At 36.6% G+C, this 14,978-nt stretch overlaps 1 long non-coding RNA gene across 4 annotated transcripts in view; it reads left to right on the forward strand.

The window, feature by feature from the left end:
- The window catches only part of LOC122548907, a 48,710-nt gene extending 34,196 nt beyond the window's left edge, over nucleotides 1–14,514 (forward strand). For all 4 annotated transcript variants that reach the window (XR_006311363.1, XR_006311365.1, XR_006311364.1 and 1 more), the window contains one exon: nucleotides 12,983–14,514. This is a non-coding gene — a long non-coding RNA (uncharacterized LOC122548907). The remainder of the gene's footprint in view (nucleotides 1–12,982) is intronic.
- The last annotated feature ends 464 nt before the right edge of the window (nucleotides 14,515–14,978 follow it).

Consider the following 14,978-nt stretch of genomic DNA (forward strand, 5'->3'; position numbering starts at 1 on the left):
TTGCTGTCTGTTCCATGTTCTTCTAGTTCAGTCAGGTGGATTTCAGAAATTATCACTACTGTTTTCCCCACCTGTTCGATTTTCAACTGGTTGCTCATTTGATGTGAGGTTGCGATAGAGATTGGTTGCAAGCTTCATAACTTTTGTATTAGATAGTATTGTGCCTCTCTTGATTTTGGATTCAGTTGTTCATTTTTCCATGATATCATTGTCAGGCAGGAAAGTGTTTGGTACTCATCCAAGCTGCAACAGTTTTAAATTTAAACACAGCTGTCAGCTGAATGGTGTATCCTTTCAATCCCAACATGGTAACGATTCAGTCGTGAGTACCCTTCAAATGTGCCTTTCTATGTCTTGAAATTGATGAGTTTAACATGAGCATTGTTTTAAAGTTCATTTTTGATGGAGAAACAGAACTGCGTTGCAGTTTCTGAAATAATAACTAATGGTTTATTCAAAGGTGGTAAGATTGGGAACCTAATACTTGCAATATGATACTCTGGGGAAATTGGAGAGAGAGAGAGAGAGAGGATAAAAGAATGGGTTACAATATTGAAAAAAGATTTGATTGAAGGGAGTAATATTATTGAATTTATTTGATATGAATTAAAGAACAATAGACGAGCTATTGTACTATTGTGTAATTATTATAGACAACTGAATAATGGGAAGATGATAGAGGAATCAAATTAAAGAATTTTATAAGACTTTAGACTAAGAATAAAAGGAGACCTCAAATATCCTAGTATTGACTTAAAGTCAATGGAAAGGACAAAAAGGGAGGAATTACTGAAAGATTTACAAGAGAATATTCTGGATCATGATGGATGGAAGCAGTGCTGATTCTGGAAAATGAAGTGGAGTAAATGTCATGTTTTGGTGGAAGAATTTTGAGGAAAAATATTCATATTAGGATTGTAATAGTTAATGAAAATGAAAAAAAGTAAAATTAAGCTAAAATTCTTCTCTATCAGAGAGTTAACATCAATGATTAATAAATTATCTGGTTCAGGTATGTTGGAATAAGTTGCTGGATAAACTTGTAATTGAACAATGACTGTTTCAGAGTAGATGCAGTTCCAGTTGAGTGAATGGACATGAATGTTTGCTCAGGCCTCCCTGGAAGATGAATGAGGTAACAATAAGAGACAAAGTAAACTTATGAAAATGTTAAAGTTCAGAATAGACTAAAGAGCCCCAACTGAATATATAAAGTACAGAGTTTTAAAAGGAAATAAGCAAAACTGAGAACAGGGGTTATAAAGGTACCCCTACCTCTGGGCCTGAAGATGCAGGTTCAAAACCTACCTCCCATAAATGTTTCATAACATGACTGAACACGTGGATTTAATAATATGTAAAAATGGATTTAAAATATTCTCTAAGCTGAAGAGAGAGTTTATTTATGATCAAAAAGTAAATAATGCATATGTAGAAGGTATATTTTAAGTTGATGCTTTGCATCTGTCACCAAAAGAGAATAAGATGGCATCAGTGTAGGGATAAGGAAAGGTCATACTAGCTATGATGAGAATAAAGAAGAGATCACTTTAAAAATTCATGTATTTTCAAAATTGAAAAGCCATCTTATCCTGATGGGCTGCATCCTTGATTACTGAGAAAAGTAAAGGTAGACATTGTAGAAGTTCTAGCCACAATCTTACAATTTTCTTTGGATTTGGGAGTAATTTCAGAGGACTGGAGGATTGCCAATATTATAACCCTGCTTTAAAAATGGATGGAACCTAAATCTAGTGATAGGCCAAATCAACCTACTGTTATTAAAGGAAAATCTTTGAGAGGATAATATGTAAAATGAATTGGCATTTAGAAAAGTATGGACCATGAAATCCAACCAGATTTGTTAGAGGTTTGAAGTCCCTGAGAGATTAATTAGGGTAATGCAGTTGATTTTATTTATGGGGACTTTCAAAAGGCATTTGACAGATAACTAATTGTAAAATTAAAGCCCTTGGGATTAAAAAGACAATGACCGTGTGTGGACGCAAAACGAGTGTATGGTCAGAAAGCAGAGAATAGCGCTGAATAGTCATTATTCAGTCTGGAGAGATATGTGCAGAGGTGTTTATAGAAGTTGGTTTGGGGACTTCTGCTCAGGACTTGTATATGCAAGGCATAATTTCAAAGTTTGTACAAAATTTGGAACTAAGTAGTTCATAGACAATGAGGAGGGTAGTAACTGACTTCAGGAAATCTTAATCTGGTGAAATGGGATGACATGCCAAATTAAATTTTGCAGTGAATTATAGTAGACAGATTTCTAATCGTTAAAGGAATCCAGGTTTATGGGATAATATGAAAAAGTGAAGTTGATGATTATCTGATCTGCCATGATCTGGTTGGGCCAAATTCCTACTTGTCGTCTTATGGTCTTGAGTGTGAAGTAATGTATTTGCTAGGAAGAATAAGAGTCAAAATCAATTTTAAAGGGAAGTAGTTCCAGAATTTCCAGAAGCTAGGGGAGGTGGTGACTTGGAAGTAATGACTCCAGAATAGTAATCCAGAACCCCTGAGGAGATGGGTTGGAATCCTATCACGATGTTAAATTTGAATTTGATAAAAATCTGGAATAATGTTTCTAAAAAAAAATCTATTGGTGATCAAGTAACCACTGTTTGTCATAAAAGCTCACCTGGTTCACTAATATTCTTTGGGAAAGGAAATCTGCCACCCTTGCCTGGTCTGACCTACATGCAACTCCAGATCCACAACAAAGTGGTTGATGCCATTCTGACAGTTAGGAATGTGCAGGAATGCTGGCCTAGCCAGCAACATTCATATTCTATGAACAAATAAAAAGAAATTTTTAAAAAGCTAAAGTCCTTCAGAGTCAAGAAAACAAAGGGTTTCATCTTGATGGCAAAGCTGAGGAGAAACCTTTCCAGAAACGGAAGGCTGGAAACCAAGGACTCAATTAGGTCATGGCAAATGAACCAGAGGCATGTTTTTAAATACAACAAGTTGTCATCATTCCTGATCATCCACTGTCTTAAAGGTAGATGGGAACAAATTTAAAAGTAAATTTGAAAAGTACATTGGATTAACATTTAGAAGGGAATACAGTGCTAAGAAGACAATGGGGAATTGGGGACAACTTGGATAGCTGTACCAAACAGCTGCCACAGTTATGATGGCTAAATGGTCATCCATGGTGTAGCATTTTGCAACACACAGATTTTTTTAATGCATATTATTACCATTATTGTGATTGCTCTAGGAACTGGTGCTGTCTGAGAAAATGGTAGAACCAAACACAAGATGTTTCTCTGCTGATTTGAATTTGCTAGTACTGATCTTCGTGCCTAATTATCTCCTGTAACCCTGTTTATTTACTTTGTCTGCATTCTTCTATATTTATTCTTTCAATATTACTTATCTATCTCTTTTCTAAATAATGCTGCAATGTCGTCGTCTTAATTACTTGTGATAAATAGTTCACAGGTACTGTAGCATGCTGATATTATAAACTGATAATCCAAAGACCTCAAGTAATAATCCATGAAATGTGTCCTTTATCTGTAAAGGATCTTTTAAATGTATTACATAAAAAAGGAAATGCCAAAAATACTTTATCTAACAGTAACTGTAGAGCAAGGGCAAGTTGGATTGAAGGGTCTGTTTCCAAGCTGTATGACTCTGATTTTGAGAAGGAAATCGATAAGGGGTGAGATTTAATGCTCCTACCCATTGTTTGTCTGGGGGAGTCGGGGTTATGAGGTTAGGCAACCAGGTGAAGTGTGCAGATACTCTCACCTTTCTGACTCCCTGCAATTTAATGTAAAGATAGTCTTCATAGCCAAAGGTCAGTTGAGACAACCCCTTATCAGCTATCTTAACTTTCACTCACTTTGCATTTCGATGCTCACAGTATCTGTGCCTTTTTTGCATTTTGCTGCCTAAATTAGAACTACAGGCTCGCCATCCTGTCTTGCCTTGCATGTTAGCACAGACACAAAGTTAGGTGACAGTATTGTTAGCCATAGTCAGTGAAGGTTATGAATGTGTTGTGGTATGTACTATGCTACATCAATTTATCACCAGTATCAAGTGCCAGCATCTTGTATGGCAAACACATTGTGTGCATCTACTAGATAGCCTTGTCTAGTAAGGTAAAGAAATGCAGATGCTGGAGATCAGACCCAAAGAAGAACAGAAATTTCTGGAGAAACTCAGTAGATCTGACAGTATCTGTGGAGAGAAATCAGAGTTCTCATTTCAAGTCCACTGATTTTTCTAAATGTGTGATCTGCATTGCCTTCTATCCATACAGAAGTTATAAATGTAAAAGAGAAATGGCTGAAAACATTGTGGTATGGATGGAGTTTTTTTTAAACATTTTTAGTAATGCGGTCTTTCAAGGGACAATTGCGTTAATCATGCATTTTTTACAGTGCAGAGTGATATCTTTAATTATAGTACCCTGTAAGTGAAATACAACTGTGTGGAATACAAACTGCTGGTAAAACTCAGCAGGTCTGGCAGCATCTGTGGAGCGAAAAGAGAGTTAATGTTTCACATCCAGTGACCCTTCTTCAGAACTAATTGTCGATAAGAAAGGAATGTATATATGCTGAAGCTGGAGACTGGGCAGGAGTAAATGAAAGGTGGAGCCCAGAGCAAGAGAACAACAGTTGAACAGACAAAAGGGTAAAAGTCAGCCTAGGAGAATCAATAGCTGCTAATTGGGCCCATTGGTAGCTGACAATGGAATGGTTGTGGTAGTAGCCCATATGATGTCAAAGCCTGTTGTGTGGACATTGGGGTAAAGGATTGGAGAAGGTGCTCAAGCCCTAATATTATTGAGTTCGATATTGAGTTACGAAGGCATCAGCGTAATCTGGAAAAACAGCATTTCATGTTCCACTTGGTGACCCTGCAGCCTATGTATCCTCAAGTTGTTTTTCTCATTCCCCTGTGATATACACCTGGTTTGCAGTGCTTGGCTGGGTAGACAGCTGAGCTTTAAATATGTCATCGGTGCCAGTAATCCCAGAGACTCCTTATCAGTGGTAAGTACTTTCACCATTGCAGAGTGCACAATAGTACGAGTGAGGCATCATAGAAACACGGTGCATACAAAATGAGGCAAGGTGTAGAAAATTGTGTGAAACAATCAGTAGAGCTTGCGGCAAGAAGCCCTCCATGCAACACCACAAAATTAACACTTAAGTTTGAATTTTACTAAAAAGAAACTGTTTCTGCCTGCACCAGTGTAGCAGACCTGAATATTTCAAGTATTTTCTAATTTAAGGTTCCCAGCATCTATGGTATGTGTCTTTTCTTTAGACTATATAGATGGCACATGTAAATCAGGCGAGCTTTACAATCATGAGTGGCTTTGTATGTTTATTAAAGAAACTAATCACTTCTGCTCACAAAAAGTTAATGTTCTAGTTCCTGTCCATTTCAGTACCAGTGAGAGCTTGACCATGTATAACTGAGCTCCAGGCACTGTAAACATCCTACACTCAGCTGTAATGAGAAAGAGGCTGAGAGAAGGTTGTTTACTCTAACTGGCGTAGAACAGCAACTCTCCAAAATGAAGAATGCCTTTGGAGAAGATTTGTGAAGGATGTTTGGTTGATTTTTTCTAATTTACATGGATCTGGAGAAGTTGAGGGAAGTATTTAGAAAATATTGAGCTGTATGGACAAGAGTTCCTGAATTCATAATATTTGGGCTATTTGGGTATCATTGGGCTGAAAATATTTTACTATTAAGGAATTTTTTTCTGTCATGCCTCACTATGGGAAACTTGGTCAGCATGGGCAAGTTAGACCGATGGATCTGTTTCTGTGCTGTATGACTGACTCTAGGACTCTATCTGAAGTATAGTCAATTTCAAATGTGGTTATTAATCCTCAATTTTTTTATTGTTAGCCTTTATATGGAGCTATTATATGTTTAAAAAAAAGCTTTATTCATAAAAATTTAAAACCAGCCAGCTACAATGAATTAACAGGAAAAACAAAAGGTGTTTTGCTACTTGGACAGAGAAGCTTTTGCAAAATAGCAAGGCTCAGTGTCTCACATGTTCCCAAGAATGATTTGATTGGAACAAGTGCTAACTTGCTTGGCTTTTAATTGAAGTGCACTGCTTATATTATCTGATCATTTCAACAAGAATTGCATTGCTTTATGCAAAACAGAATAACACAGTTGAATTTGATAGTGAGAGAGTAACTCCATTCTCTCGAGTTCACCAGCATGTCCTGACGAGGTCTTCTAATGTGCAGAACTGACATTACTTTGGAACCAGTGTGATATCTGGAAGTAAAAATAAGCTGAAATATTTTTCACGTCTTCAAAACATCACTTCAAAAAGGTTATTTCCTGAAAGCTGAAGGTTAATTTTAATATCAGTTATATGCTTTTTAAGAAAATGGTACCTTTATATCCTAGTGAAAATACCATTTTGATGACATTAAATTTTTACGTGTTACTGAGCCGTACAGACCAGAATGGCCCCCAGATTTAACAATGATTTATACTAATTTAATTGGTCTCTGCGTGAGCTAGCATGATAGAATTGGCCATGGAGGCTTTAGATCTGGTGACTAGTGGGGTTGGAGAGAGGATAGGAGAAATTGGTCAGATCCTAAATCCCAATTATCTACTGACAGGAAAATAAACTCCTTGGACAATAGGAATTGAGCAGCACAGATTTATTCAGAGAACTGGCATGGGCTGAATGACTTTTCATGTTGTCCTTCTGCTTGACATTGAGAATCTTTTTTCTCTTAATCCCATCATAGTCAATAATCTTCTACGACATGATTTTTTTTACCTGTTTTAAAAACTAGAGTTAGCTATTGAAGGGCTTCTGTATTCTATGTGCCAGCAAGTAGCACTATTTTTGAGAGCAGACAAAGTGGAAGTAAGAAAAGCAAAAGACCAAGTAATAGAAGTGGAAGTAAGAAAAGCAAAAGACCAAGCAGGCCATTTGGTCCATCGAGTCCACATAATCCCTCCGAAGAACATCCCACTCAAACCCATGCCCCAACCCTTTCCCTGTAACCCTGCATTTCACGTGACAAACCCACCTAGCCTGCACATCCCTGGACACTATGGACAATTTAGCATGTCTAATCCATCTAACCAGCACATCTTCGGATTGTGGAAGGAAATCAGAGCACCTGGAGGAAACCAATGCAGACACTGAGAACGTGCAAACTTCGTGCAGTCACCCAACGGTGGAATAAACCTGGGTCTCTGTGCTGCAAGGCAGCAGTGCTAACCACTAAGCCGTGACAACTAGAGCTCAACTTCCACTATTTCTGGTTTAAATTTAATTATCTCCGGGATGTGTTCTGTAATATTTGTTTATAGTCTCTTGAGGACCAAAGGTTTGAACCAAAATTTCTGCATCTCCACATAGGAAACCAACCTGACAAACTGCCTTACACATCCAATTTTCACAAGTTACAATGAACAACTATGATATTTTAATTATAAATTTTGCACTTAGCTGTATTGATACTTTTTAAATAAATGTCTAATTTTACTGTAATAGCACAAGTATGATGATAAGTAAAAACAGCAAGCAGAAAATTGGCAGTGTTGAATTTCAGTACATAAGCTAATTAAGTTCCTGGTGCAGACTTGATGGGTTGAATAGCAGTCTCTGTACATGAATTTTTTTTATTCTAAGAATATAGACCTTCATACGTTTTAAAATTCTGAGCAAATGAATAACAAACAACAGGAACTCTTCTTAAATTCCTTATTATCATTGGCAATTAAAAGTTAGTTTTTCTCTTTCAAGCGTTTATAGTATTTCCAGTGAAGGGATCTTGTCCCACAGTAAATGGAATAATTTTTCGAATTCCTTTTGGCATAGGATCCCAAACAAATTTTAATCCACCTATCCACAAACAACACAAGTTCTATCAGATTACTGACAGTTTACCCAGTTAAAGTTAGCATGATTATTTTCTGCAAATAAGCACAAAGTGTATTATTAAAATGCACACTGTCAGTACTCAAGATGCACCCATGACCTATTTATCAGCTAATGGGTTTTGCACTGTTACAGAAAGTTATACTTCCCAGAAGGATTGTAATGATGATTTAATTTGGGTCAACAGACCTTTTCTTAATCAAACTAACAAGTGTTCTGCTAGGCAGCATAATGATGGAGATATGGTTACAACTATCATTGATGTTTTAAAAATGTGACTTGGTCTAGATTAACTTCAATTTATAAAATTATGTGTGCAACCAGACAAAATTTTAATTTTTGGTTCAGTCAATTTGTCCACTTGCTAAAATGTTACTGTCCATTTGAGGTGCCAAAGTCTACTGGAGACAAAACGTTTTTTTAAAATTTCCTCCGTGATTAAGGTCCTTGCCCTAAGTATCAACTTCTGTGATTTTCCACAGATAACTGATGAGTATTTTCAGATTTTGCTTTTAATGAATTCAGTCTTGTTCATTATAAAATTTTGAACGAAAATACAGTTTTAGGCTGTCAAAATATCTTTGAACCAATATTTGTTTATAATTTGTGACAGATGTGTAATTTGAGTATTTTACATACGCTCAATAAATTTTCTATACATTTTAAAAGCCAGAACAAATTTGTAATTTTGGAGTTGGATGTGGTATGTATTGCAAGCAGCGGTTCAAATGTTCTGTCTGTATTCTGTTGTCATACAGTAATAAACAGTATGTGAAACTGTTGCACTGTTTTTCATTCAGTTGTTGACATTGCCTTTCAGAAGTTAAGATCAGAAGGAGATCCCAGGAGAAAGTCAATTTATGCAGGAGGGCCCCAAAATGGCACAATTCCAAAACTTTTATGTAAATAATACCAAACTACAGTTTTTAATCCACTGGTCATTGCTCAGCTGATATAGTAAATAACCCTCTGTATTTTTAGATACAAAAGAAAATATTTGCGAATCAATAAACTCTGCCATTGTTGAATGTGTGTGGCAACCACATAGGTGACAATAGCCTTATAGAATCTTCAATTCAGTACCACTTGATGAATCGTAAAACATATCTAAATTGTAACTACAATTCCTTCCAAATATTTTTGCAAGTGGTTAAATACCTCATTTTTTTGAAGTGCTTAATACTTAGAATCTCAGAAGTGTTGCAGCATAGAGGAAGACCATGTCGTCCCTGCACTCGTTCTCTGAGCAATTTATCTACAGCCACTCCCCCCACCCCACCCTGTAATTCTGCGTATTCTTCCTTTTTCAGGTAATATATAATTTCACTTTTGAATGTTTTGGTTGAACATGCCTCTCTCTCACTTTTGGGCAATGCCTTTCAGACCTTAACCATTTACTTTGAGAAAATATTTTTCTTCTTGTCATATTTGGTTTTGCCAATTACCTTAAATCTGTGCACTATTATTCCCAATCCTTTCATAGGGGAATCAGTTTTTTGCACATCTACTGTATCCAGGCCCTTCATGATTTTGAATGCCACTATCAAATCTCCTCTCAGCCTTCTCATTAAGGAAAACAATTCCTGCTTCTCCAGTCTAACTTTGTAACTAAAGTTCCTCATTTGTGGAACCATTCTCATGAACCATTTCCATGTGCTTTGCAATATCATCACATCTCTCCCAAAGTGCAGTGCCCAGGATAGGGTGCAAGGCTGGTATTTTACCCATCCCCAGTTGCCTTTGAATTGAGAGGCTGTTTGGACTATTTTAGAGGATAGTTAAAAGTCAAGCACATTGTAATTCTGAGGTCACAAATGAGGCAAGACCAGGTGAGGATAACAGATTTTCTTCAGTAAAGAACATAAATGATCAAAACATGTTCACAATGATTGTTGATGGTCACATGGTTGTCATTAGACTAGCTTTTTTAATTTCAAAGTTTATTGAATACAAATGTCACCATTGCCATGGTACAATTTGATTCTGTGCACCAGAACATTGGGACCCGAGGTTCCACCTTACTAATCCAGTGATATTACTCCTATGCCACCGTTTTCCCTGATACAAATTTAGCATATAATATCTTTGCTGTTGAATGCTTTAACCCTATTTTGTAAGGCTTTGGACAGGCATATGGACGTACATGGAATAGTGTAGGTGGGATGGGCTTCAGGTGACAGGGCGGCGCAACATCGAGGGCTGAAGGGCCTGTACTGCGCTGTAATGTTCTATGTTCACAAATACTGCTGATCTGAAGCATTTAAACCAAACCTATCCATTCTAGATTACCCCATTTTCTCTGGAACAACTATTCCGCACATCATCCAGCTTTAGTCAAAATTTTCACTAAGCTACCAAACTGAACTCCAATGGCATCTTCAAGCTATGTGTGTTTTCCCTCATCAAGAGAATGGAGCTTCTGAATTGAAAACCTAATGTGTAATTGTTTACTTTGTTCATAAAAACCATCCCAATGTAAAAAAACTTAGTTTCCAAGAACGATTTCTGATTTTTAAAAAAATCCTCCCTACAAAAATGTAGTTATTCATTTAAACTCCTTCAGATTAAAACACATGCCACTAGCTCAAATCCAAGCTCTAAACAATATTAAGATAAATCGCACACTTTGCATCACAGTAGAAAACATTGATAACTGAGCAGTCAATTTTGAAATGTTTTAATTGAAGTCATATTGAAATTGGCTCAGCAGTTTGAAATTCTTTTGTGCTATTCCTTTTCCCTAACATTCTGGCTTCTAGCTTTCAGTCAGAAGAACACTTTACCCGCTATGCAGGGGAGCAAGTGAGTAATTGTAGTTGACTTTCCACCACACTAGTCTTCAAACTCAGTCTAGTGAGTATCTTTTCTTACTATCACTAGCACACTCAGACCATGCCTACTGTTGCTTTTCTTATGTATCTTTGGAAAGGGAAGAGACAAAGCACAACACTTGTATAGGCATTTTTCTCTAAACTTCACTGTCTGATACACTCAGGGGATTGCAGTTCCTTCTAGTGCTTTTCTCCCTTTAAAACTTTGATACTGGCCAGAATGCCATTTAAGTGTCTCACTCTCTTTCTCTTCCCCTGCACTTCCTCTCTCCACTGTCATTATCTCGAGGTCAGTCAAGGGATAAACATTAAATGCTAACCTTGTCAGCTTTGCCCAAACCCCATAAGCTGATGAAATTCTTGAATGAAGAAAATGATACGGATTGCTGATTCATTTATTTGCCTGGTATTTTATTAAAGAGAAATATTAAATTTTAGAGACATCTCCCAGTTTCTGTCCAGACATGAACTGTAGAAAAGACACCTTTTCATTTGGATACACGTGTTTTTTGGGGTAAAAACGATTTGCTTTTAAATTCAAATTGTGATTAATAACATTTCGAACTGATTAATTTCGTGGGTTACTGCTGATGACAACTTAATCTCATAAATTAAAACCACTCCTATCGGATTTAATTCGATAGCTCCTGTTGCCTGGATCTCTAAAAGGCAGAGTCTGTGTTGGTTGTCATCAAGACCAACTCTATTTTAAGAAAATTAGATTCGCACTAACTGCCTTTGTAAATCTAGTAAGTTATCTTTGCTGTTGTCACAGCAATAAAAAGACTTAGTATTAAAGTTCTCTAAAATCAACACGAATGTCACAAAACATAGATTTGATCAAGTCGAATTTTGGACCAATATGACGAAATAGCCAAACAGTATCATGGAAATGCTTCTAATGAATTTAAGATCTTGGGTCTTCCTTTGTCTGTTTCAGTACTATATGCTTGAATCTTAAATAGCTTTCCCACAGTTGCTCTAGTACATGTTTTGGAAGTGGTTGAAGTTTGAATTGTGTTTTGTGTAGTATCACCATAGAGTTAACTTTACTGAGTGTACAAGTCTGCACACAGTACATACCTCCCCTCTCCACCACGTCCTTGCAGGATTTAGAATTCTAAGTATTGTGTTCATAAAGTGTATGAGTTAGATTGTGCAGACACGCTGCATTGTACCTACCGACACAGTCTCTTCCATCATTAAAAAAATGTCAAATGAGATGATATTGTGGCAGCAAAGTGGTGTTCATCACACCAATCTTCCAAATTATAAAAGTGATTGGATGTGGAAATTGAAAAAGCCTGCCACCATTTTGACAAGCCATGAGATTTGTTAACAACCCAATCATCTGCAATTTGGGACTGCTGGCTGTATTTTCTGATGTCGTGTGAGAAAATACTTTGAATGTTTTACCAACTGGTGAGGTGATACCAGGGTGGAAGAAAATATCTATCACTGGGACCATGGTTAAATGTACCAGTAGAAACTTCTGCACAGGTGGGAGCCCCTGAGTATATTTTTGTCAATATTATTTTTTCTGGGTCTTCACTGAAAAATTGATACTGAATCTGAGGGCAAGGGACTTTTATATTTCTAACTGTGACTGATTTCTTGTTCGTGACATTGCCTTTCTGTTGCAATTGGCTTCTACTAACGATTGATTTCAGAGCGACTTCTGCTCCTCTAATTCTGCCCCTTTGGCCTCCTTCCCTCAGGCCACCCACTAAATAGTTATCTGATGTTTGATTGGAAATGTTTAGTCAGCAGAAAGCCACATTTCAGGCAATGATAACAATGACAGAGTGGGAACTGTCTGCTTCCATCTTGTCCAATCAAACATCAGATAGCTATTTAGAATGGAGTTGGAACTAAATTGCAGAAGAGAGGCTTTGCATTTTTGAGATAAGCAGGAGTATTCAATAAGTTCAATCATTTGACATAAAATGTTCATTTCCCCCAATGAGGAAAAAATCATTGTTGAGAGAATTTTTTTTTTCTGTGCTAATATATTGTGCTGTTATATAATTAGATTTTGGTTAATGGAAATTTTGCCAGGGTCCTTCTGCTCATCTGTATTTACTTTGGTAGAAGAGCTATAGAAATCATAAGCTTTTAGAGGATGAACAGTAGAATCCCTTTTGACAGTCTCACCTTTAAACCACCCCATCTCCAATACCCTGCCTTCTAGTCCCAGGCAAAAAGCTTTAATATTCACTTCTTCCAACAGTGATGCACAGTGACAGAATGTATACCGTCTACACGATGCACTGCAGCAATTCACCCAGATTCCTTCACAGTAACTTCCAAAGGATAAAGATGGCAGATTCATGGAAACAATACCATCTGCAAGCCACACATCATCCTGACTTGGAGCCATACCACCATTCTTCACTGTCAATGAAAACGTCCTTTCCAGTTGCAATGTGGATGTATTCATTCACACCATGGACTACAGCAGAGCAAGAAACAGCTTACCATCATCTTCACAAGAGCAGTTAAGGATGGACAATAAATTCTGGTCTAATCAGTGATGCCCAGATCCCTTGAATGAATAAACAAAACAATCATTGTTGGCATTGCCAATGATGTTCACTCACAAAAGTGAATAAAGAATACATTTCTGCATCTCTGATTGCAATAGATACGATTTATTAATATAGCTCAAAAATGCATTTGATTGTTGGAGCCAAATCAAAGAGTGGAAAGGCTAGCTGTAATTTACATGGATAATAATAGGATTGAATGAAGTAAGATATTTACAGTAGAAAAACAAACAAAATTTCCATTGAGAAAATTAATCCTCAGAATTGCCACATGCATTTTCCAACAAATTTGATAGAACTCCCTGAAAAATGTAAAAATGGTAGGTCATGCAGTTTTTTTCTGAGGGTTCTAATAATGTCAACAAAATATGGGTAGGATGGTCCACATGCAAATTTGAGGTCATTATTTCTAGCAAGCACAATTGCTTAACCCTTAGAAAAGTAATCGATAAATAAATAAATGAATACTACATTGATAACATATTTGCATGCTTCAAAATTAGAAATGTGTATTCCATCATGAATTTGAGCAAATAAACAAGTACAATATTGAAGCAGTCCTACATTCTTTACACATATTCTGAAGTGTAATCATCCAATTGAGATATTAAACTGTGTGCTCAAGTGGATAAGTGAGGACCCCATTAAATTATTTAAAGGAAAAGAAAGTTTGATTATGTCCTAAGAGCATTCGTTTTCCACCTAAATTATCAATATCAGACTATCTGCTGATTACTTCCCTGTTTGTGACAATTTATTTTGCTATCACCGTACTATCTATAAACCTTGTCCTCTGCCTGCTCAGTACATTGATTGTTATTCAGAAAATACCCCATTGGCTGTGATCGTTATGTCTAAAGGTGATGATAATTAGTTGCAGGTCCTTTCTTTTAATAACTAAGTCTACCTGAAACAAATTTGAAAAGGTATCATCCTGCTTTTCAGGGGAATCTGAGAGATAACAAAAGAACTCCAAAACCATGCTTGGTGTGCACTATTGGTAATGCATTTTCTGGAAGTCAGGCAGTTTTGGTGCCTTTCTCTGAGCACTGAGTCTCCACCTCCCTGAAACTGACTTCAGTTGTAGGGAACAGGAGACAGTGAATTTAATGAGTTTTGGCTTTTATTTATATATTGTTCTAACATTGTAGAAAATCATGAAAGTGCATGTGATGCTATTGTAATCTGTGTATTATAAAAGTGGTATGACAACTAAGGGGGCTCAATTGACTCTCTGTCCTTTCCTCATTTGACAGCAAGATTTTTTATTTGTTTGAAATATGTACTTGCCAATTCAGTGAGTACTTAATTGTTGTACCCTGTGATCATAAAGGAGCCAGTAGGATAGATTTCCTGAAGTTTATTATACTGTAACAGCCAGTCCCTGAGTAAGGTGCCACAATATACTACATTTCAGGATAGAAGACTTCAAATTTTCAAGCTCCCAGTGAGAAAGCATACACTGGTTCCTCTTCTTTACTCATCCCCTTGGTGGTCACAACAAGGTTAATTTTTAAAATGGCACCCCTTCTACCAGACCAAATTAATTTATGTTTAAAAGGAGTCAGTTTCACCAGGCTTTCTTAAATAACAAGACAGTAAGTTTATTAGTTTCTAATGCAAAAGTAAATATTGGAAAATGTATACATGTTGATTGGAAATAAGTGTTAAGACCAAAGA

Source organism: Chiloscyllium plagiosum, chromosome 4, assembly GCF_004010195.1.
Source record: "Chiloscyllium plagiosum isolate BGI_BamShark_2017 chromosome 4, ASM401019v2, whole genome shotgun sequence".
Classification (NCBI taxonomy): Eukaryota; Metazoa; Chordata; class Chondrichthyes; order Orectolobiformes; family Hemiscylliidae; genus Chiloscyllium; species Chiloscyllium plagiosum.